Genomic DNA, 20817 nt, shown 5'->3' with positions numbered 1-20817 from the left:
CACTGCCATCTGAATGACAGGGGGAAAAAGTGAACTGAGAGGAACAGACTTCTGGGAAAGATGAACTCAATCTGAGACATATGACTGACCTGAAACCAGATAAAATATTATCTTTTAATCCAGTGTCTTTCATTAGTTGCAAATTCGGTTTATCTGTATTTCATTCACAAAAGAGCAATATGCACTTTAATATATTTGCTCATGGAATTGTGGCTAGAAACACATTGCTGACGAGAATGTTACAAATTAAGCAAGTTTTAACAAAACGTATTTGGCCAGTAAAACGTGGGAATGAAATTTTAAGCCAATGATAAGATAATGAAGACTAAAGGCTAATCTTACATTCCCTATTTTGTAAAGAATAGATTATTCTTCCTTGGGCCCAAATCCATACTGCCCCTCCTACCACCAGATTATAACCACAGGGTGAGCCCCGAGGCCCCCGCTAAGGCCTCTGTGATTTGCCTCCTGTGCATTTGCTTTCTGTCCTCTCGACCTCTTGTCCTCCCTTCTAGATCCTTCTATGGGTCCCTGGCCTCTCTCACCTTCCAGAACCTTCATCTTCTCCCCTTCACCACCCACAGGTGTATGTAGGGCCCCCAAGTCCTGGAAGGCACTGCCTTTGATTCTGCTGCTCTGTGGACTGTGGTCCCCTCTCCTCCTCATGTTTTTAAGCTTCTTAAAAGCTGGACCGTCTCTGACTCTCCTTCTTCCACTTCTGGACGGTCTCACCCCCCACCTCCCGCCCCTCAAGTGGGTCTTCGGTTCCTGTTGCCCTAATGAAACAGCTGGCTCGTAAGTGGACTGTGGACCAGCGTCCCGCCATCCAGAGCCGTCCATGCTGCTGTACTTTTCTGTAATACTGGGAACCCAGGTAAATGTCCTCTTGCAACACCAGTGCTTCTTGTTTCTCCTGGGCAACCTGATCTCTGTCTGATCCTCCTGACCAGCCCTCCCTGTCCAGCACTGGCTCTTCTCTCTCCACCCCTTGGGTGACCCAGGCCTCTTCCCCACACAGGCCTCATGCTCTTCCCCATTTCTCCCTCTCAGGGGCCTCATCTCCTGCCCTCTACACCTTCCGCTTGTGTGTGGGTTGTTCCAAAGCCTCCCTCCCGGGAACCTGACAGTTCTCCCATTTCCATCCCAGGTTTCCAACTCCTGAGGTCCCATCAGCTTAGACAATCCACCACTATTTCCAACCCAGCAATGCCCCTGCCTCCTCAAAATCAGGCCCTCCCAACGTGGCCAGTGTCCGGTGATGGGGCACCTTGCCCTGCTCCCCACCTCTCAGCCGTCTCTGGTTCCATCTCCTCACTCTCTTCTGTGTCCAAACCCTCACTAGCCCCTCATTTCCTCCATCTCACCTGTCCTCATGGTGCCCCTAGAAGTGAGGTGGACGGGCAGCCACCAAATTCCTGCTGGGTGGGTGTAAGCGGAAGAGTTCCAGCTCAAGGGAATGTAAGTCTATCTTGAATCATGAAAACAGACATGGCCCCCCAGTCAGTTCCCAGACTTGAGCCAGTTTTCAGACCCAGGACCCCCTGAGTGAAGGGGAGGCTGGTCCTCCTGGGCAAGGAGCCTGTGCCCTGCCCCAGCCTTGTTCGTCTTTCTCCAGTCTTCCCGAAGGGACCTGCAACCTTTTCCCAGGGTAACTGTGCCTTGAGGAAGAGAAAATGATTCGACCTGTTGAGGATCACAGGACCTGGGCTCCGACCTGCCCTGAGTTCTAGGAGGCCCGAAGCCACACTATGGGCCTGCAGTCAGGGCAGGGCTCATCAAGGTCGGGGGCCCCGGGGGCTCTCGCTCCATGGTGTCTGTCCCCGTGGCACTCTGTGCAGGCTAAGGGCCTGGTGGGCTGGTGGCTCACTGCCGGGGCTTTCTGCAGGCTTGCTGTCCTTGGCTTTGCCAAAGCACCTCGACGACGTTTATTTACATTTCCCGGCTCAAAACTTCCATGGTGCTGGGCTCTCAGAAGACCAGCCTCGCTTAGCCTGATCGGTAAAGCCACCTACAAAGATCCTTCCCCTCTCTCCCAGCTGCCTCGGCTGCAAGTCCACCACCCAGTACTGCGCCTTGCACCCTCCCCACCCTGAATCACAGCCCCCCCAAACACAGCACACTCCCCTTCCTCGAAATTCTGCCTTTCACACTGTTCCTCGTGCCTGCTGTTTCTTTCTAGCTCCCTTCTCTGGATTTGTGGGTGCCTGTTTTTAGCACAAGTATACCATATCCCCTTGTAAAATCTTTCTCCACTTTAGCCCAGCACAGCCAGGGAAATGAGCAAAAAATGTGGATGATGAATTCACCAGTCTTGGGGGAAGAGGGGGCCTTCTAGGTGTGGGTCGTTAGCAATCCGCATACACAAAAGATTGCCTTGTTTATACCTCTTCTTCAGAGTCAGCGTTTCTTAAATCTGCTGAAGGTGAAAGTGAGTGCTTTGTGTTTGAAAAATCAGAAATGTTCATTTTGTTTAATGCTTGAGTATATTTCACGACAGGTGGCCTCTCAACCTGCACAAGTAAAACAGAATCGGTTGGCTGAAACCTATCAGTGGAGCAGAAGGAATAATAGCCGGGTGGTGGGACAAGGGGCAGATGGGGAATATTTACTTAAATCTTCAGTTCTTCTTGTTAAGAGTCCCTCCAGTCAAGTACCTTCCCTTATATGTGAATAAACTTCCAGTGTCTTTGAATTGTCTTTTTTTTTTAAAAAGTAATTCCCATGCCAGCTTCTCCTTGTTCCAAAGTCAAGATTAGGATAACCAGACAGTGTCAATTAAGTCTGTGTAAGCTTGAATAGTCCAAGTTTTATTTGAAGTTTCCAGAGCTCACAGTCAAAATTAAAACAGCACAGAGATTAAATTAAAAATGTGATAAATCCCAGGGAATTTTTTAAAAAATACCAGATAAGGTGGGGGCTATAGGCTCCATCTTCTGTGGACACAGAACTTCCAGGTGGCTGGCCCCCCTGCCCTAGGGCTCTGCAGGACCCAGGTGGTCTGAAACCCTCAGGGTTACCTTTGGTCTTCAGGAAATCTTGTAATTCTCCATGCACTTTTAGCCCTTGACCACCTCTGAATTATTCTTCTCCTTTGACGTAGACAAGATGGCTCTGTGGATGGTAGCCATCACACATGTCTGGCTACTGCATTTCCATTTCCTCCTACAAACACTTATGAAGCAATTATGCACCGATGCGGGTCAGACTGCCTGGGCTGCATGGGTCTGTACGGAGCTGGATGGAATGAGCGCCCACCCGCCAGGGCCCCCGACCTGCCCTGCTCACTCCGCACCTCTCCCTCCTCCCCCACCTGGGACTCTGAGCACTGTGGCTGGTCCCCAGGACTCGGACTGCTTCTCTTCTCCCCTGGAAACTTGATCTTTCAGGAAGGCTTTTTACTCACGGCTTCAATCATAAAACTCTGTTCCCAGTCCTATTTTCTCATCTGCAGTTTAGTAGTGAACTGCCTCTTAAGATTCAGCGTGTCCCCAGGCCCCCAAGTCTGGAAAGCATCGTAGGCCACCCTTCCCTTTTCCCTCTGTGTCCAGGGATCAGCATGCAAGCCTACACTGACCTGCTCATTGATTCTTTCCTTTTTCACCATTCCCTCTGCTTCCATCCCACCTGGTCCTGAAGGCCGCCACCTGCCTTAGCCCTCCCAGAGAGCTCTGCATATCCAAGCCAACATTCTGCTCTTCAAATGCCATCTTATCGATGACCTTCTCCTTAGATGGCAGAGATGATTCTCTTTTAATTTTTTATCTCTGAGAGCATCTAACCCAGCTCCTTGCACACAGTAGGCACATAACAAAAGCTTGTTGATCTACTGTGGCAAAAGCATACCTGGATTTTAGATCGTCAATTCCAGCTTTCCTACCCTTGTTACCTCGCACAGCCTCCAAGTGGTGATCCTGGCAAGGACAGTCCCCACTGTGGAGCTGTGGGGTAGTCGTGGCATTGCAGAGAGCAGTGAAATGGATAAAAAAAAAAAAGTCGGGACATGATATTCAGGAGGGAAATTTAGGAGTTATTTCTATGGGAGAGACAAAGATGGGGAGAGCTTATGGGAGTAAGGAAGGTGACTCTTTAGGTGCCCTGCCTCTGTGGAGACAACTGTATGAACCCCTTGTATGCCTCGTTATTGCCAGTGGCTCTCATCTCATGTTCATGGAGCATGGACACGCTGCCAAGCCACGTGATGTGCTGGCGGTGCGGTCCAGGACACACACTGACTGGCCGAGCACATTCTGGAGGGAGAGACACAGCCACGGAGGTGACCCGGACTTCCTTCTCGAAGAGGCCGCTGTCACTTTGGTCAGACATGGAAATGGTGAACTATGACAGAAGAGCAACAGGGTGAGGTGCGATAGTAAAGGGACAGGTTCAAAGTAAAGTGAGGATTTCCAGCGAGAATTGTCAGACCCTGAAATGGGTTACGGAGAAAGCTTGCGGCCTCCTCTTTCCTAGAAACGCGAAGTCATAACAGACAGACTCTCCTCATGGCCTGAGCACTGACTCCTCTGGGGGCTGGAGGCTGGGAAAGAGAGGCTCTGGTCTGAGGGCCCCCAGCCCCCTTGTCCGGATTGCTTCATTTGCTCTGCAGAGTTCATTGGCTGCAGGCTGCTGCTTACTCAACCACAGAAGTGAAATTTGTTACTTATGAGAAATAATAAAAGATCTTTCTTTTTCAAGACTTCCTCTAGTCAAATGCATCTGTTTTCTTTCTACATGGGGGAGTTTGTTTTGCTTTTCTTCCTTTTGTGGCATTCAAATTTAGCTTTTATGTATACGTTGCCCAGGAGTTCAGAGTACATTTATGAGCAAAGCGAGCCCCAAATCATAGTGAATGCTCACCATTTCCTTCAAAGGTGCTGTGTGGAAAATGTGTACCAATGGGAGATGTTTGGCTGTTGAAGATTTGATAGAACTCACCAGCATTAACGGTGGACATTCTTAGTGACATCAGAATGTTGTTATGTATTTCTTTAACTCCATAACCATTTTCTGATTGTTCTGGCCCTGCACTCTGCTTGCCAGTTGCAGAAGAAACGAAAATATATAAGACACGGTCCCTGCTCTCAAAGCACTTACAGTCTAGCAAGGCAGATAAAATGTGTGTGCAAAGAACCCTATGTATTACCAATAAAGGAAGGCCGTTGTGAAGGATGGCATCATGCTAGAATTACAATAATCAGTTTGAAATTCTACTTTTCAAACCTGGTCATTTCTATCTTACATTATCCTGAGTTTTCACCTTTTAAAAAGTATTATTTCCAAGTAACATAATTCATATGGTTCAGGTACTGAAACAACTTAGAAAGGTATTTATTGATAAGTCTCACTTCTGATCCATCCCCAGCTACACAATTCACTACCCTTTACTCCACTGAACCAGGTAACTATTTATGTTAATTCCTTCAGTATCTGGGCAGCATCCCTTCATGTAAAATAAATGCATATATACTTTTAAATTTCCCCTTCTTTCTTGCACAAAAGGCAACATACTCTTTGCCTTTTTCTTCACTTGGCCTGTTAATTTAAGAGTGTATCTTAGAGACCCTAGCATGTCAGTACAGAGAGTGTATCCCTGGTCTTTCTTCATAGGTAGACCACCACTTTCACAATATGTCATTGTTTTGGAGATACATGATGTTGGGTTATCTGCTGCTGCATAATGAACTGCTCCACAACTTCAGGGCTTAAAGCACCAACAGTTTTCCTTAATTGCATTCTATGGATGAGCTCTTTGGACTAGGGTCAGCTGTACGGCTTTTCTTCTGGCTTTGCATGGATTTGCTCATATGAATGAGGTCATCTGGCTGCTTGACTGGGCTAGCGTGTCCAAGAAGCTTCACTCATGTGTTGGTGGTAGATTCTGACCACCAGCTGGAACGTGTGTCTCTAGGAGACTAGCCCAGGATTCTTCACGTGGTGACTGTATTCCAAAAGCAGAGAGACATTATGCACTAATGCAAGAGGGCTGGTTAAGCCTTGGCTCAGCTTGTATCGTGTTCGCTAGTCTTCTGTTACCAGAGCAGGTCACAGGGCCACACCCACATCAGTGAGGGAAGTACCTACACAAGGGAGTGCACACCAAGAGGAACAGCTCACTGGAGGTCATTATATTACTATCTGCTGCCTGAGTTTAATTAACCACCCCTATGGATGGACACCCGGTTATTTCTAATCTTTCAGTATTACAGATAATGCTCCAAAAGATGACCTTGTCCATTCTTCAGTCTATATGTGAGCAGGACAAATTACCCAAAGTGTGTTGCTGGGGCAAAGAGTAACTGTTTTTTAAATGATCTATCCATTCTATTTCTGTGGTGCTATTTCTCTGTTTATTTGAAGCTTGCATTCTGTCACTTGTTCAGGAGCTTTGAAAACGTGAAGAGTTTGTATAGGAAATGCATAGACTGCACTAATTAGAAACTCATTCCTAAAATAACAAAAAAAGATGAACGCTATACTAGAAATCAAATAATTTGGAATAAAGTAACATGTATTTGGATAAATGTGTATATTATGACAACAATGCTTTACAATTCTATTGTGTTTACAGTATAGAAAGAGTTTGCTTATGTTATCACACTTAATTCTCACAACAATTCTATGAGTTGAAGGTATAATTGGCCCCATTATATATAGATAGATATAAAGAGTGTGTGTATGTGTGTATTTAAGATTTAGAGGCATTACATGACTTGCCCCAGCTAGTAGGTTATAGCCAGGAATATACTCAGCCCTGTGACAACAGACTTGACCTCTTCCTATCAGCTGCAACCCATTAGCAGTGACTTGTGTCTTAGCTTAGCTTCAAAGATACTGATTTTCTACTTTCAAATCATCACACTAATATATCACAACCATCAGTGATACCTTCTCAGGAGGCTTGTTTTTAAAAATTAGAAATAGCCCACTTCTACTTTCCGAGTACTTGGGGAACATCCCCCTAAAGTTTTCTATTATTTTGCACATCGTTGTCAGAGTTGAGAGCTCTGCCCTTGATCTTAGTCAGTAGTGAATCTTGAAAGAGGAATTCTTTTTAAGCCCATATGCTAGCTTTCAGCCTTCAGGAAAGAGGAGTTGTTTTTAAATAAAACCTTGTCTTGGCCCTCCTGCAGCAGACATGGAAAGTGAACTGTTTCCTTTTTTTTCATTCACACTCAGACATTTTCATAGGGGCTCAGTCATGGCAAAGTGGGCCCCACGTACAAACCACCCACTTCCCTGAAGCATGATTGATGAGCAAAGCTGTTCTGCCCAAGGGCAGCCTGTCCGCTTGTGCCTGGATGTTGACAGGTCCGACATGCACAGATTTTAAAACACATCTCTCGTCCCTGGGCTGCCGGCTGCTGGCGAAGATGCTCGATCTTGAAGGAGGAGAGAGGATTCGCTTCAGAGTGCTGGGCAGGCTGCATGGACCAGGAATCAACCCCACCTTCTGGGATTCCCCAAACATGGCAGCTCAGGCCAATAAATGATGCTCCTGATGGCGCGGGTGCCATGATAAATGGGCTGCAGAAGAAATGCGAAGTGCTGGTAAACACGGGTGCTTTGGCCAAGCCTGAGTGAATGGGGTGGGCCACACTGAAGAATCTCTAAACATCAAAGGGAGGCATACATTTAAAGAAAGAAATTTGATGCCTAGTCAGCATAACCTCTGGTCGAAGTTTGGAAATAGAGGCAAACAATGGTCCTGTAAATAGTGAGGTTGGGACCATGGCTTTGCCTGTTGTCTCCTCCGTGGCATCCAGCAGAGCATCTTCTGCAGAACAGAACCCATGTGTATGTGTCACCCCAAAATGCTGAGGCTGAAAGTACCCTTGGAAACCACCTCGTCCAGACCTCACCATTCTAGAGATAAGTAAACTGAGTTATAGGATGGTTGGAGAAATGGCCCCAGGTTCTCCCGGGAAGCAGCAGAGCCAGGTCTTCTAAATCTTAGGAAGTTTGCTGTTAGAGAATCGTGCTGTCGCTGTTCTAACAAATGCTAAGTGAGTGAATGAATTTCCTTTTTAAAGAAACTTACTGAAAAACCATGCATTCAGTAGAGTCACACATATCATCATCCTCTTAATTTACTTAGGAGATCACCCCAGGTACCTGCTGTTGGGGTTGGTGGGAAAAGGAGGCTTTATAAGGATGAATCTGTTAGTATCTTTTGAAAGACTTTCAGGAATTGGGGTTTCAAGACACTTTGGCCATTTTTGAGAAAGTCTTAAATGTCAATGTTGAATTAAAAAACTGGACTTTTCTTACAGTGATTTGTTCTTTACTCAAGGTGCAGAGAGCCTGGTAGGGAAGTTCAGCCCTAGGCTAGGAGTGGTCTTTTCACTTAGTGAACCAGGAGTCAGCAGAACAGTAGATCTCCCAGCATGTATCCTGCAGGGCCCTTTGCTCACTGCCCACATCACGCAAAGGTGCCTGGCTTTTTCTGAACCCTCACTTGGTGGGGCCCAGGGCTCAGCAGATTCAGCAGGGCCACCCTTTCATTCCCATTTGATTTTCATGCCATTTCTTCAAGGGAAAAACTTTTTTGGGTCCTTTCTAGTTGTGTCTAATAGGATCTGTTGTCCTTAACTAAATTGACACCTGACAAAAAATGTCTAGATTTTTACTTTCCTTGCCAAGATGTAAGAAGCCCATCAGTGTCTCCCTTTTGGGTTATAAATCAGTTACTGTTCTGCCAGCTGCCAAAAACAATTTAGAAGGCCATTTATCAGTTCCTACACCCATGCCTCACATTTGGCTTTCTGTGTCATTAAAAAAAAAACCCATAAATAACCCAAAGTAGGGATTCCAGTGAAATGTAGCTTCTACTTCACCGTGTCTGGTGTGGGAGGCAGCGTAACCCTAACTCTAAGAATACCGGTAGTGGTATCTGTCTACATTCTAAGAATTTAGGGAGGCGAGGTTTGTACAGACTTAAATCACCCCGTCATATCTGTGAGGCTTCCTGCAGAACGACAGCAAAAATAAACCCAAACAAACAGAACAGGCACATGTCTGAGGAGACTGAGGTGTGTGCTTCTTGAACAGGCAGGATTTTGAATTGGTCCTCGAGGATCCTGGGAGACCCATGTGCCTGGGAAGATGCTTTCTCTTTTGGTGGTGGTGTTCGGGTTTGGCAGCTTGGGTTTTGGTTCTTCTTACTACCGGATTTACCCCCAAGTGTGGTTGGAAATGTCAGAGTGTTCTTGATAAAAAGGCGGGGGGAGATAAGATTCTGCAGCCACACAGCGGAAAGGTAGACTGGGCCTTGCTTGGGTGTGCTCATGTTGTCTGTGTGTGCCTCTGGGTGTATGCATGTGTGTGTGTGCGCCTGTGTGGGTGTCAGTGTTTATGTGTGTATCTGTATGTGTCAGTGCATGCATCTGTTTTGTGTCTCTGTGTGTGTCTGCGTCCGGCCATGTGTGTCTGTGAGTGTGTGCCAGTGTGTGTGCTGCTGTGTATGCCAGACACAGCATTGTCAGGTCAAACCCTCTTCCTTCAGCATCACAGATCTCCTTTTCCTCAACCTGAAACCCCTTGGCTTTATTGTTAAAGCAAACAGCTACTTCCTTACAAAATAAAAACCAAATAACCTGAAGAGCTCAAACAAAATCCACCTTATGACCCAATATTGAAAACACAGAAATTTTCCCTGGAAAACCCCACAGCAGACGGAGGCAGACAGACCGTTTAGCCTGAGTCTCGCTGGCTTGCACTTCTTTTCCTCCTCCCGCCACCCCATTTGCCAGCAAAAGGGTGCTGACCCCCGTCTGCCCCATTCACTCCCCACACCTGCCTGGTAATGTTTCCATCTCAATTTAAAATGCCTGCTGATGGCTGCAGAAGGGTGAGACAAGAGGGGGGATGTCCTGTTCTCTGAGGAAGGCTCTCTCTCCCAGCCTCCTTTCTCTCCATCGCCGTTCCTGCTCCCCGTTTACCAGGGGGGAACCCACAGAAGGCCATCTCTAGGGTGAGGGCCACTTCCCAGGTCCCATTCCTCTGAGGCGGCTGCCCCCCGAGGAACTTCACAGAAAATGCAGGATGGTTCAGCATTCAGGGCCTATTGCAGCAGGCAGGCACAGGAGCCACCAGGTAGTGCGTTCTCCCCACGGGACTGACTCCACGCCAAGTGCCCGCCTTGCCCTGAGTCCTGAAAACCAAAGCTTTTCCCTCATTTGCGGACAAGGAAACCGAAGCTCAGAGAATGTGAGTGATCTGTCAACGGCGGCGCAGTTCTGAAGGGACCCGGTGGGGCTTGAGTCCAGGCAGGTCAGACACTTGAGAGTCATGCTTCGGTCACTGAAACAGCCTGAAAAGAAGCCAGGCCCTTAGGTACATGCTGAGATCCATTTCCGCCTGTATGAGTTTGGCAGCCTCATGTCACCAAGCCATAATTTCTTACCTATTTTGGAAAAATGTTACTTTTTCTCACCTGTACTTATATCATCATCCTGTTTTCTACTCCAATAAATGACCACCAGTGAAAAAGAGGGACTTAAGGAAGATTGTCTTTTGGCCACCCCTGGTTGTGAAGTACAGTCTGGGAGGCGGAGTTCAGGTGCTAAAATATTGGGATTTACATTAACACTTACATATATTAATGATGACGAGCGAAAGCAGGTTGCAATGTGGAGGTAAGAAATCCGAGAAATATAGGAAATCCAAGCCGAGAGGAGCCCGTGGTTACACTGCTTCCAGGTGTAGGAAACATGAGGTCCATCTCTGCCCCAGCCCTCAAGAAAGGCGTTTGTAATTTATCCTTTGTGATAAAGACCTGCCTAGTTCTTTGCTGCATGAGTTAACTTAAGCATAGTAACTGCGTGCAATACTCAGCTCTCATTAATTTTCCATAGGCTCATTTGATCTTTTCGTTTCAAGGTCCAGAAAAGACCCTACAGAGGGAGAGATGATCACAGTATATCTGCTCCTCCAGCATGTGTTGGCCAATCCCTAACGATGCCTTTCAACGAGAGGAGAGGTTTTAGTAACCAAGTGACCGAGTGATACACTAAACTTTCCCCCTTCTCCTTTATCAACACTTAATTAGTATTGACTTTTTCTTTGGCTGAGTCCTGTTTCAAAACCTGGCCAAATGAACTTTTTCCACACCTGAACCTTTTAAGGTGTATATTTGAAATACCTTTAAGCTTAAGAGAATAATTTTTAAACAAGGTACACATTGATTTCCTCTTACCCTGAATTATTTCTCACCTGGTTTTCCTGAGGTTGTTACTGAAACATTCTTTGTGGTTCATTGAACACAAAAAAACAAACCAGGTACCAGGTTTGGTGGAGGCTTTAGGGATCTGGGAAACAGCATTTGTTCCCAAGAAACATTAAGTCTGATCGAGGAAACAAGACACTTAAACAAATAGCCATAAGGTAAAATAGAAAATTGTCAAGTGCTGTAATTTTAATGCTGATGACTACATACCTAAAAGCTGGTTAAATTACAGTTTTATTGAATGCTCATGAATTATGACTCTCCTCCTACACCGAATTTTTTAAACTCTTTACTTTCTCTGGCTTATAATTACAGTGACCACATTTTCCATACCCAAAGTTAAGGCACATGGTCAGACAAAGGATTCATGTGCCACTTTTAGGTGTGAGACCACCTAGTTAGATCTTTTTTTTAAAGCAGGCTTTTTTAGGCAGGCTCTATAAAAATGGAGGTTTGTTAAATAGGTGTGTCTTTAGGCTTTTCATTAAAAACCTCCCATACAAACAGTATTTTATTTTGTATCTGAATCAACATGTTATATCCTAAAGCACTATTTTACAGCCTAAGGGTATGTGTCAGCCTATTCATAAAAACATGTTCTGGATGGAGTAGTGATACCTGCCATTATCCAGGTGCAGTAAAAAGGTCCCAAGTGGTCTGCTCCAGGTCTTTAATTTTCCTTTTGAAGATAAAGCCCCTCATTTCACTTTCAAGGTTCAATGTGTTTGAACCTTGCAAATGATTGCCATTGAGGCATGCCAGATGCAAGCAATTGTGAGCAGTACTTCTTGAAAAGAGGGTGAACGGGTGACTTTTTCTTCCTTATTTCCTCCCCCTATTATCATCTGTGGTTTCTATACATGTAATTTTTTTACAACAGCAAGCCCCTGTGGATGGATTCTGACCAGGGCTGCCACAGTATAAAGACTTTTGAATGTTTAGAGATAAATAAGGCCAGTGTTGATAGTTTAAACATGGTGAGACCCAGGCCAGCTTGACCAACTATTGAAAGACTTACTCCAAGTCACACAGCTTGCTCATGGTAAAGCCAGCTCCTGGTCCTCACCTTTCTGACCCAGGTACATTTCTGCTCCTTAGCACGGTGTTTTATTCTATTCCGGCATCACTCGGGTTAATTCCCAACCACTCCAGTGTTGGGGCAGCCCCAGCCCTAGAGAGGTGATGACAGGTGAAGTGATCTTGCAGGCGCCGGACCTCCCCAGGCTGACCTTCCACGAGCTGGAGTGGCGTTCAAGGCGAGTCTTACATACGGAGGTTCCCACCTCTGGCTGACCCCAGAGCCCCAGAGACCAGGCTTTTCCCATTAGTGCCTTAGTTGAGGTTGAAGTGTCACAGTGTAGAGTTGAACAACCGCTCTCTTTAATGAATGATTTTGATCACTTGTTTTGTAAGATGGCTGCATTTATAAGTTGATTATATGAACACACTTTCAGAATACATCTCTTCCATTAAAAACACTCCAGCCAGTTCATCTATGAAGATAACTTGACCTTCACGTTCAACCTCAGGTCGCTATAGCCTCCCATTCCTTTATGTGATGACTTTTACTGAATGCCTACAGTAGGGCAGGCACTTCTCTGGGTTCCAAAGGTATGGCTGTGAACAGACAAAACTTCTAGCCATTTTGGGGCGTATATGCCATTGGATGGTGTTGATAAATGTATCAAAAACATTAAATCTCTTAGCTTGCTAAAAATCTGGATTACATGGGGGCAGAAAGCTAAAGGAAAAGTGGACTGACATTTCTTGGACATCTGCAACTTTATCATGTGTTGTGTTGGGGGCTTTATGTCATGTTATCATCACAACAACCCTGTGAAAGATGAATATGAGTATCTTTATTTTTGACAGTTTGGGAATGTAATCTGTCTCACTCAAGACCATGCTCGATGTGATCATATCCTTCTAGAACCATGTATTTGATGTATGGCCACCATACTATCGTGGAAAAATCTGCAACAAACCTTAACATTTTTGCCAGTGTTAAAAATAAATATCAAGAAATGTCATTTCATTGGACTTATTTGAAATTTAGTTATTAAGTCCAAGTTCCATGTTTTTTAGTTTATTTATATTCCGAATAGCAATAATCACTGTGTACACTCTGCTTTCATAATAAGCATCTTCCATAGACTACCTCACCCCAAATTAGCTATTTGATGACCACAGTAACATGTGCTTCTCAGATAACACATGACCTTTCATTTGGCTGAGAACTTAGTGGTTCACTTTGCTAAAAATAGGTCTTTAATGGTTGAGTTTGACATTCATCGCAGGGTGCTGATATTTGCGAGTTTTTCTCTTCATATCATGAAACGTGCTCATGTATGGCTGCAGAATTGATTTACCTCATTTTTTTTTTTTTTTTGGTGAAATGCATTAAGAATTTCAGAGATAGTTCCTGTGTTTCTGTCCCTAAGTTAACAGGACAAGTAGGGCACCTGCCAGTGCTTGGGAGCCCAAACCCTCTGGTGTGTCTAAACACAAAGAGCAGACTGGGCAATATTTCTGGGGAGGAGCAAGAGGCTGGATTAAGTCTGGAAGCTGGGGCAGGGTTGATGGAGAAGGTCTTTTGCTGGCTTTGGTCCTGACTGATGGAAGGGAATGGTGTGTGCTGTGGCCATGGAGTCACATGCTGATGTCATTTCAAGAACCCAGCTGCCATCAGTGCTTCCCAAAGCCTCACTGGTGGGGTGAGGGGTGTCAGGAGATGGGTGTACTTTCAGCTGCCTCTTCTCCCAGTCCTTGGTCATCTTTCTAGTTGGGGGTCTTCCCAGAAGAACTGCGCTTCAGCTTGTCTTACCACCTCATATACTTCCCATCACGCTTAGGATGCTATCCAAATGCCCCCGTCAGGTTTACAGTCTTCCACCTCCTGACCCTTTGCAGCTCTCAGGCCTCATTTCCCACCACTCGCTGCTGCTCATGGGCCATGTGGGCTGGATTCAGATGCTCCAGCCCAGCAAACTTGCCCCTTCTTGGTGCCTCCGCTGCTTGTGACCTCCACCTGGACCACACTTCTCCTAATTGTCCCAGAGCTGTTCCTTCCTGCCTTTCAAATCTCTGCCTATATCAGTTTCTTGGAGAAGCTCCAGGACCCCCAAGTCCCTCCCTTCAGCACCCTACTTTAGCTTGCTGGGTATTGTCATATTATACAGTCAGTACTTTGCATGTGGTTCTCTAGGTTCCCTGAAAGCTGAGACCATGCCTGTCTTATTTGCTGCACCATTCCAGCCTCTCCAGCACCGAGCACAGAGTAGCTCAACAGGCATCTATCTGCCAAGTGCACGAAGGATGCACTCAAATTGTAGGTGATTTAAATGTCACTAACTATATTATAGGTTATTTTTTAATAGCACAAGAGAAAAAAAAACAGGTCTTTTGAAAAATTTCACATTTTACCTCCATATTTAACAACTCCCAATTGATCAGTGATGAATTAACCACGTACAACAGTCTGTCCATAGGGGATCTAAATGACTGCTCTCTTAAGCTTTGCAAACAAACTGTCCTCAAACCTTACTCTCTGGCATTAATTTCAGAATCTCCGCTTAATGCACCAGAAACCTTTAGGGCTGATCCTGACCTTCCAGGCTGGCTTCATTTCTTCAGTAATGCAGCTGTTCTGCACGGACACCCACAGCAAGTGGTTTTGCAGAAGCCTGCCTCAGACTTGATGTAGAGTTTGATGTATTTCACACACACACACACACAGAGTACTTCTTCATTTGAGTAGGTTAGTGATGCTATTGAATACAAATGACTTGTCCCTGAATATACTGGAAACTCAACTAAAATATTTCTGGTTAGGAAGTGGAATTCAGTGGAAGACAGAGCTGTCAGAGACTAACCAAGGGGATTTATAGTTACTAAAATAGAGATTCTCAAAGCGTTTTCACTTGCTGGGGCAGGCCTGTGCTTTCTAGGGTTTGGAAACCATCTCCAGGGACTTGACTTTCAGAAAGGGAGATGGGAGAATCTCTCTTGCCTGCTGGACCGAGGCTGGGGGTGGGATGTAGTCCTGCTATCTGAAAGTGAGACTTAAACCCCACAATTCTATTGGTGTCTGGCTTCTGATACTTTATGGAACTTGTCTTCATACTTGGGGTCGTAACCTTCTTAATTTGGGGAGAAAATGTAGATTGAGTTTCAAAACCTGACTTTTGGAACACTTTAGGAAAACTAATTTGAAATAAATTCAGGACACGTTTGTCTTAGCAAATCACAGAGAATATACTATGGCACAAAATCATTGAGTCAAACTTTGCGTTCCAACCGATGACCTACTTGCTCTAATGTCAGTGATTGTTAACTGAGATATCATTAAGGGTGAATTTAATAGAGCCACGTTGGATTCTGGCTAGGAAAAAAGACTCTTTCTCAAATTTTTTATCCCGGGAGGAGGGCATCTATTCTTTCCCTAGTTTGACAGTAGGTGTGAAGCAGAGAACAAGAACTTTTGATGTGAGATCAGGGGTAAGTAGCAGGATAAATCCCAGTTTATCTCAGCACAGTAAATTCTCCAGTTGACTTGGAGAGTGAGGTGTTTGGTTAATTCAACATTCTGTTTGACCTGGAGATATTCAAAAGACCACTTAGAATGACCAATTTTTACATGATTCAAATATAACGAAGTATACTTAAGAACAAAACTATATTGAGCACATGATTCAGAAGATATTTGAGCATCTCCCCAAGCCTGATGGTCATCAAGAAAAGCATAAGTCATCTTGGAAATGGCCGTTGTTAGGCATTTGGGACTGATAGAGGTCTGGCCTGTTCCTACTGGTTGAAAACAGCACTTGTATTTCCTTGGAGGGAGGCAGGGGCTTGAATATCATCACCACTGTTCGCCAGAGGTGACGGACAGTTTTTATTTCCCCAGGTCTCACCAGGCAATCTGTGAGGCTTTTGTTGAGCTTATAAGTACCCACAAATACACAGACCCTAAGAGGGCATCATGTGTGTAAGTACCCAGTGCGGAGCCTAAACCGCACCAGGAAGCTTTGAGCAGTACACGCGAGGTAACTTGGATTCGTTTGTCTGTGATTGGTTTGGTTTATTGTTGCCTTTTCCCTTTGGGGCTGGGCTGCTCCTCCTATACTACTTGCTCAGCCGCAGGAACTTGAGACAGCTAAGCTGGGGCAAGCAGAAACTTTCTGACCTCCAGCATTGTTTACATTTTTAAAGGAATTACATTTAAAATTTTACATCTCATCTCCAGATGAGAACTGCAAGGACCTATCATGAATTAAGGGTAAATATTGAAGGGTAAATATTTATATCAGTTTATATGACTTCAGATTGTACCTTCTTCTCTGGGAAGAGTCCAGAAGGGAGAAAATTCAAGGAAGCAAGTGTAAAAAAAAGTCTAGGGTTCTTTTTTTTATATACACTGTTAAATATAGGTTTATACTCCTACAAATGTTTTGGAGCGTAATTTGACCTTAATTTTGAAAACACTCTAAGTTTATGTACCTTTGACTGAGGAATTGTTTTTACTCCCAGGGTTTTTTTCCTGCATATATATAAGGACATCCATGATAGCATTATTTATTTTGTTTTTGCAGTAAAAGCAAAAAAAAAATGGACAAAAAAGTATATCTGTGTAGAGGACTGGGTACATTATGGTAAACTAATATGAAATAAGACGCAGCTGTTGAAAAACACAATGGATACAGATGAACTCACATAGAAAGATGACCGAGATTATTGTAGAATGAAAACACTGACGTCTCTAAGGAGATTATGATCTCATGGATGAGAATATATATGCATGTATATGCATAGCATTTCTAGAAGGATACAGCATATCCTATTCCATTAATATAATTTAATAATTATGAGTTTTAAAAATTAAAATGAATAATTGTGAAAAATGAATACAAATTAATTGATATTAACATATTATTTATAGTAAAATCGTATTCTTAAATTACTCAAAATTTGCTCTCTTATGTTTGTTAACTACTTTCTAGGTTGCACTCTAATTTGCTTATTCTGACCTCTCTGCATATCACACACACAATTAAACTTCAGTCCACAGTTGTTCATAATTTCCAAATCGATGCTTTGACTGTTTCTCCAACATTAGTGAAGATAATGGTGGGCACACTAGTCATTGCTTATTGAAGCCCTACTATGTCCTAAACACTTGTACTTGTATTTTCTCTAAACTCCAAAAATCCCGAAAGATGAGGAGGAAATGGAGCCTCTCCACTACTTAAGTGACTTACTAAAGCCATACCGCCAGAAAGTTTGGGAGCCAGCTCTTAAAGTCAGTCTAACTCCAGAGACCATGCTATTTCCATAATTTCCATATGTTATTCTTCCTGAGCTATGGCACTGCTGGATTAGTTTCTCAGAGAGTCTGTTTTGCTGTTAAAACAGATAATTTGGGGGAAAAAAAAGATACAAGAAAAATCGTGCTTCCATTGCTTGCTACTAGTCTTGCTTTCCAGCACATTCCACCAACCATTGTTATTATTTATTCTGTGCTTCCCATTTTTCTGAACTTTGAATCTATAGTTATGAAGTTAATGGAAACTTCCCAAGCCTATTTCGTTCTGCTGGTATTTCCATAGCATGCATGCCAACCCTGTGTCAACGGGGCCAAGCAGAGCATGCCATCTGAAAACTGCTCCCGCCTCCAGGGCTGGACCTGATTCAGATGAGAATGCCATGCCATTGTTTATTTTCTTGAGATAAAGAACAAAGAAAAATAAAAGAGCAAAATCTGCTTTTGAAAGCATTCAAGTAATGTAATTTTTATTATTTGGACTAATTTTAGGCTTGGTCTGGTTTTGATTTGAGTGATTTCCACAGTTCCATAGGGTACACCCCGGGTGGCCATGTAGAAGTAATAACTACAGCCGTTGGAAGGCCATTCCAAACTCCCATCTCCCTTTCGGCTCTTCTGCCGTCCTCCATCCATTCCTTCCTTCAACTCTTTTCTGAGACCTGGTCTTTCCCTGAAAGTGATCCTGTCGTATTTTCAACCCAGTTAGATAGGTGAGGTGCGCAAAGGGAGCTCTGCTCCCCAAAAAGGTATCCAACCCAGTTTTAGGAAAGATTTTGTAGGGAAAATGGTTACTAAATTGAATCCTGAAAGAGAAATAACCGAGGTGCCCGGTTATCTTGGCAGAGAGAACAGAATGTGTGGAAAACTCAAAGTAAGAGAGAACTCAGTCCATTGGCACAGCTGTGAGTCTCCAAGTGCCTGACCTTGTCTCCTGAATAAGGATATTGACTACAGATTCATTCCTTGACCTTGTGAAAGGCTCAGCTATCAGTACAACTAGGGTACAAAGACATTCCTAGAATAAAGAGCTCTGTGTCTGACCCCTCCTCTAACACCACTCTTGATATCAGGGGTATTTATGACTCCCTCTCCCGAACCTCCCCTCCTGGCCCAGCTTCCCCCACTCATACTAGCAGATGACACGCCCGGGCAAGGTGAAAACTTCAGGGACGCACATAGGATGAAATGACAGCTGCTAATTCTTGAAAAGGGACGGTCGGTATAATAGCCATTTTGCAAAAACAGGGAAATGCTTAAGGCTGGAGTTCCTGTTTTCAGTAATGAAAATGGATATTCACCGGAGGGCACACCATAGGAACCAGAGCAGTCCAGCCTTAGGCTGTGCATCTGGGCTATTTTCACTTGTCACTGACAGAAACGTCAAATGACAGCCCACGTGTCATTTCTCTCTATGCACCCAGCACGAAGGCATGTGCCTGAACCTCACATTCTCCTAACTCCTGACAGCTCATAAGCCCCATTCCCCAGTCTACGTATGCCACAGCTTTGGGCTCTCGTCTGTCCTCCAGCTAGTCGAGGAGCCCTTTCTTTGGATTCTTTTCCTTTCCATGTTTCATCATCTAAATTAATTTTTTCACTATGAATATGAAAACTGAAAAGGTGAGGGCCAAATCTGGAAATGCTTGTGGGCCCTAGTCAACCTGCAAAAATACGAAGGATAAACGTACTAGACTTCAGAATGTCACCTGAATAAAAAAAGGCAGTTGTACTTAGAGTTTTAAAATAACAGATCTATGCTGGTACAAGGTCAGCCATGAGTAGAATTGTAAAGAAAGGACAAGAAATAATATACGGTTAAAATTCAGGGACAAGAATGGTCATATCATATATAAGATGAATTCAGCTGAAAGATAAGCTGTAAAACATGATTCTTTCCATTAGCAAAGTTCCACTACTTAGAAATTAAAGGCAGTCAGTAAATTCCTTAGATAAAAAAGCTCGTTGAAAACTGAGAATCCCGTAGTAAATATTAGCATTGTAGGGTACATTAGTCACGTGTGTATAATAAAGACAATAAATCGACATAAGCATAGCTATGACGAGATGTGTATAAAGCGCTTAGAACTCCACAAAAGTAAGCAGAGTATAAATAGATAGCATGCTCAGGCAGGGAGAAAATCAAGTGCTATTTTAGCACTTGGGCTAGTGACAATTTGTCGTTCAGACTCTCCGGTTGAGTCAGTGTTTATATGGTGCTGTATATTAACTGAGACAAAAATAGTCTGTGCGTATTACTGTCTTGGATGGATTACTGAGTGAGTGATCAGCAGAAACTATACCAAGAGACCACTCCCCTACAATCAAGGGATTTATAATATTTTAAATATTCATCCTAAAAGCCCAAGCTGTTCTATTTTTTTGGTGATAAATATGGCTCTAAGAGAGGTGGTGTGATGTATTTAATAAAATAGATGATAAAGGGGTCAACATTCCAAATTCAAGGCCTAGATTGCCTGGACTCAAATCCCACCTCTGTCACTTACTACCTGGGTTGACTTGGGCAATTTACTTAACCTCTCTGTGCCTTAATTTCCTCATCAATAAATGGGGCAAATAATAGTATCTACTTCTCAAGGCCGTTGTGACAGTGAAATGAGTTAATACAATGAAGCACTCAGTGCCTGACTCAGTGTAAACTGTCTTCAGGTCTTTCCTCATCCTTTCTCTGTCTGCATGGATAGTTTTTAATGACCACTTCTGGAGCACTTCCCACGCGTGAGATATTTTGTCCCTATCCCTCTGAGGCTTGCCTGTACCTTTTGAAATCACAAACGGCCAAGCACTTAACCCAAGTCTATATGACTTCTAGACCCATCCTTTTTATCACAACACTAAGCCATCTTTCTTTAGAAATACTTCTTTCAGAAAGGCTTTTGAGGTTAATGCCACGCAGTTCTGGCTCACTCCTATATCAGTTTGGGTATATTTTTATCTGTGACATTGAATATGTTCGATCATTTCATGCATGTGTCTGTTCCCTCTGCCTCCCCAACTAAATGCTGTGTTCTTTGAGAGCAAGCATCTCTCAGAGCTCCTTTTGGGCAACCTTTGTGATTGGCTGTCAGTCTGATTACTTGAGAAGCAGGTGTGGCTGAAGGATGAAACAGATCAGAATTTTATCAGCTGGGAAGTTTCCTACCCAGCCAAGGAGTGGAACAGATGCTCTCTTCTCCTGGTACCATGAAAATTATGCACAGCATCCAGGCTTTGTAAGATGCAGGTCATTTCTGAATCTCAGTCTTCACTTGAGAAA

General features: G+C 44.0%; 1 protein-coding gene and 1 long non-coding RNA gene across 7 annotated transcripts in view; one reads left to right on the top strand and one right to left on the bottom strand.

Moving 5' to 3' along the window:
* BCL2 (BCL2 apoptosis regulator) overlaps positions 1–20817 on the top strand; it is a 162337-nt gene that overhangs the window by 92136 nt on the left and 49384 nt on the right. The window lies entirely within an intron of this gene.
* LOC140843459 (uncharacterized) overlaps positions 1–20817 on the bottom strand; it is a 58220-nt gene that overhangs the window by 19879 nt on the left and 17524 nt on the right. The window contains exon 3 of one of the 5 annotated variants that reach the window (XR_012121263.1): positions 88–20817. This exon is cut by the window's right edge and continues 341 nt beyond it. The exons of 3 other annotated variants lie outside the window; for them this stretch is intronic. This is a non-coding gene — a long non-coding RNA (uncharacterized lncRNA). Of the gene's footprint in view, positions 1–87 lie in introns of those variants that run through there. One more of the 5 variants, XR_012121266.1, reaches the window with a different exon arrangement.

Source organism: Manis javanica, chromosome 9, assembly GCF_040802235.1.
Source record: "Manis javanica isolate MJ-LG chromosome 9, MJ_LKY, whole genome shotgun sequence".
Taxonomy (NCBI): domain Eukaryota; kingdom Metazoa; phylum Chordata; class Mammalia; order Pholidota; family Manidae; genus Manis; species Manis javanica.
The sequence above is the reverse complement of the archived record's forward strand: the minus strand, read 5'-3'. Positions and strand labels throughout refer to the sequence as shown.